This window comes from Arachis ipaensis, chromosome B02, assembly GCF_000816755.2.
Source record: "Arachis ipaensis cultivar K30076 chromosome B02, Araip1.1, whole genome shotgun sequence".
In the NCBI taxonomy this organism is placed as follows: domain Eukaryota; kingdom Viridiplantae; phylum Streptophyta; class Magnoliopsida; order Fabales; family Fabaceae; genus Arachis; species Arachis ipaensis.
The window spans coordinates 89,762,162-89,766,623 of record NC_029786.2 but is presented as its reverse complement, the minus strand read 5'-3'; positions in this window follow the sequence as shown (position 1 = coordinate 89,766,623).

Below are 4,462 nucleotides of genomic sequence, written 5' to 3'. Positions count from 1 at the left end.
TATACCATAGCAGAAAATGAACGTGCAGAGCTCTTACTTCAAAGTCTACCAGATTCATATAATCAGCTTATCATTAACTTAACTAATAATGTTTTGACTGATTATCTTTCTTTTGATGACATGGCTGCTGCGGTTCTTGAAGAAGAATCTAGGCGCAAGAATACGGAAGATAGATTAGAGAGCTCAAAACAAGCAGAGGCTTTGTTGATGACAAGAGGGAGATCAATGGAGCGTGGTTCCAGTGGGAGTCAAAGTAGACCAAGGACACAAAGTAAGAAGCAGGTCAAATGCTACAATTGTGGTAAGAGAGGGCACTTCAAGAAAGATTGTTGGAATAAGAAGAGTATAGAGAAGGTTCCAGAAGGAACAAGTTCTCAAGGATGTGTTGCGAGCACCTCTGATGATGGAGAAATCCTGTATGGCGAAGCAACAATTAGTTCTAAAGGTAGCAAACTGCTCACTGATGTTTGGATTGTTGATTCAGGAGCAACATGGCACATGACTCCTCATCGTGATTGGTTTTGTACATATGAACCTGTCTCAGAAGGATCGGTGTTATGGGAAATGATCATGCCTTAGAAATTGTTAGAATAGGTACTGTCAAAATAAAAATGTTTGATGGTTCTATTCGTTCACTTCAAGGGGTAAGACACGTGAAAGGCTTCAAGAAGAATTTGTTGTCGATTGGGCAATTGGATGAACTTGGTTGCAAGACCCATATTGAAGGTGGGATCTTAAAAGTTGTTAAAGGAGCTATTGTGGTAATAAAAGCAGAAAAAATTGCAGCAAATCTATACATGCTTGTGGGAGATACTTTACAAGAGGCAGAGGCATCAGTTGCTTCATCAAGCCAAGAAGAAATGACGATGATATGGCATTGCAAACTGGGCCACATGTCAGAACGAGGCTTGAAGATTCTTGCAGAATGTAATCTCATTCCTGGGCTCAAATCGGTAAACTTATCGTTTTGTAAGCATTGCATTACAAGCAAACAACATAGATTGATGTTTGGTAGATCAACTGCTAGGAGCAAGCACATATTGGAGTTGATTCATTCTGATGTGTGGGAATCGCCGGAGATGTCCCTAGGAGGAGCAAAATATCTTGTATCATTTATTGATGATTACTCTCGGAGGCTATGGGTGTACCCGATCAAGAAGAAGTAAGACGTGTTTGCGATGTTCAAAGAGTTCAAAGTAAAGTTAGAACTTGAATCTGGAAAGAAGATCAAGTGTTTAAGGACAGATAATGGAGGAGAATATGTCGATGGTGATTTTCTAACATTTTGCAAGCAAGCAGGTATTCAACGACAATTCACAGTTGCATATACACCTCAGCAAAATGGTGTAGCAGAGCGAATGAATAGGACTCTCCTAGAAAGAGCACGAGCTATATTGCAAACTGCAGGTTTAGCCAAGTCTTTTTGGGCAGAAGCTGTTAAAACTGCCTGTTATGTGATAAATCGGTCACCATCAACTGCAATTGAGTTGAAGACACCAATGGAGATGTGGCAAGGTAAGCCACCTAATTATTCTTCTTTACATATATTTAGTTGTCCTGTGTACGTGATGTACAATTCCCAAGAAAAAACAAAGTTGGACCCAAAGTCTAGAAAATGTATATTCTTGGGTTATGCTGACGGAGTTAAGGGGTATCGCCTGTGGGATCCCACTGCCCGCAAGGTAGTTGTCAGTAGAGATGTGATATTTACAGAAGATGAATTGCAAAAAGAACAAGAAAATGACAGCATTGTTAAAGAGATAACCGCTGTTCAAATAGATGAAAAATACAGAGAAGGTGATCTTTCTGAAGCAGAACCACAGCACGAAGAACAAGAAGCAGAGGCCAATGACATAGAAGTTCGTCGATCCACTCGACAAAGAAGAACACCATCATGGCACTCAAATTATGTTTTGACAAACCATGATGCATATTGTCTTTTGACAGAAGATGGAGACCCAACAACTTTTATGGAGGCTATGCGCAATCCAGATGCTTCTATGTGGATGACAGCAATGCAAGAAGAAATTGAGGCATTACATAGGAATCATACCTGGAAACTTGTTGAACTTCCAGCAGGTCGGAAAGCCATTGGTAACAAATGGGTTTACAAGATCAAACGAGATAGTAATGATCAGGTGGAACAATATCGTGCAAGATTGGTTGTCAAGGGATATGCTCAGAAAGAAGGTGTTGACTTCAATGAAATATTTTCTCCAGTGGTGAGACTAACTACTATTAGAGTAGTTTTGGCTATGTGTGTTGCATTTGATTTACATCTAGAGAAATTAGATGTAAAGGCTGCTTTTCTTCATGGAGAACTTGAAGAAGAGATATATATGCTCCAACCAGAAGATTTTGAAGAACAAGAAAAAGAAAACTTGGTTTGCAGGTTAACTAAATCTCTGTACGGTCTAAAGCAGGTGCCACGGTGTTGGTACAAGAGATTTGATTCTTTCATTATTAGCCTTGGATACAACAGACTTAGTTCAGACTATTGTACCTATTACAAGAGGTCTGATGATAATGATTTCATCATTCTGCTGTTGTATGTGGATGACATGTTGGTGGTAGGTCCCAACAAAGATCAAATCCAAGAATTGAAGGCACAGTTGGTTAGGGAGTTTGATATGAAAGACTTAGGACCAGCAAACAAGATTTTAGGGATGCAAATTCACCGAGACAACAAGGATAGGAAGATTTGTCTATCGCAAAAGAACTATTTAAAGAAGATCTTGCAACGCTTCAACATGCAAGAATGTAAGCCAATTTCAACCCCACTTCCTATGAATTTTAAATTATCCTCAAGTATGTGCCCTAGTAGTGAAGCAGAGAGGATGGAAATGTCTCGAGTACCATATGCATCAGCAGTGGAAAGCCTTATGTATGCCATGATCTGTACAAGACCAGATATCGCTCAAGCAGTTGCGGTGGTAAGTCGATTTATGGCAGATCTGGGTAAAGAGCATTGGAATGTTGTTAAGAGGATCCTGAGATACATAAAAGGGACCTCGAATGTTGCATTATGTTTTGGATGATCAGAATTCATTGTCAATGGATATGTCGACTCAGACTTTGCAGGTGATCTTGATAAACAAAAATCTACTACAGGTTACGTGTTTACACTTGCAGGAGGAGCTGTGAGCTGGCTATCTAAATTACAGACTATTGTAGCTTTATCTACTACAGAAGCTGAATATATGGCAGCTACACAAGCATGCAAGGAAGCTATTTGGATCCAAAGGTTGATAGAAGAACTCGGGCACAAACAAAGCTATTTGGATCCAAAGGTTGATAGAAGAACTCGGGCACAAACAACATAAGATTTTTGTGTATTGTGACAGTCAGAGTGCTTTGCACATTGCAAGGAATCCTGCCTTTCATTCAAGAACAAAACACATTGGAGTACAATATCACTTTGTTCGGGAAGTAGTAGAAGAAGGAAGTGTTGATATGCAGAAGATTCACACTAAAGATAACCTAGCAGATGCCATGACAAAACCAATCAACACAGAAAAGTTTGAATGGTGTAGATCCTCATACGGCCTATGGAATACATGAGCAACATGAATTTTAAAAATTTATCAAAATTAGCTTTAAGTGGGAGATTGTGAAAAAATAGTAAAGCTAATTTTAGAAAATATATAAATAAATAATAACTAAATAAAATGAAAGGTAATAAACAATCTTAGTTTATAACCTTAGAATTTTAATGGTTGAAAAAGAGAAGAATTATATACCTCCAATTGACGGATGGTTCATATTGAAGAGACTCACCTATAAATTGAGCTTTTCTTTAATTCATTTCAATCAAGTCATCCAGATAGAATAACATAATATTTCTTTGAGTAGTTTTCTCCTATATATAATAGAGAGAAGTGTGTTCTCCTTTTGTCAAGAGAGAGTGTTATTGTAGTCTCCTTGTGATAGAGAGAAGTTGTAATTCTCAAAAAAATTATTCAATTATTTCCATATTTTATACAAATTTCTAATTTTTCATCTCTATATTTTGCTGTGTCATTTGTCTAGTTCCTAACAAATATCATATAACATCTTAGACCCTGTTGAACTAAGACTAATTCAATCTTTCTATATATAACAAACTTTAACACTCTGTACTAAATTTTTCTTTACTTTAGGTGCACAACTAACTTCCTATCTATGCTAATTAAAAATATATACTACCATCTATATCCTCCCTCAAACTTAGTGTTCTCTAGAAGAAACTCTGAGTTTGTCTCGAAATAGTGTGAATGTTGCATGGAACATAGGCTTTGTAACACATATGCTATTTGTGAGTTCAAACGAATGTGCACCACATACAATTGTTTATGATCTACTTTATCCTGAATTAGATGGAGGTCTATTTCAAAATGCTTCGACTTACTATAAAGCACAGGATTCGCAGTGAGCATGATAGCACCAAAGTTATCGCAGAATGTAAGACTCGAAAAAATATTAA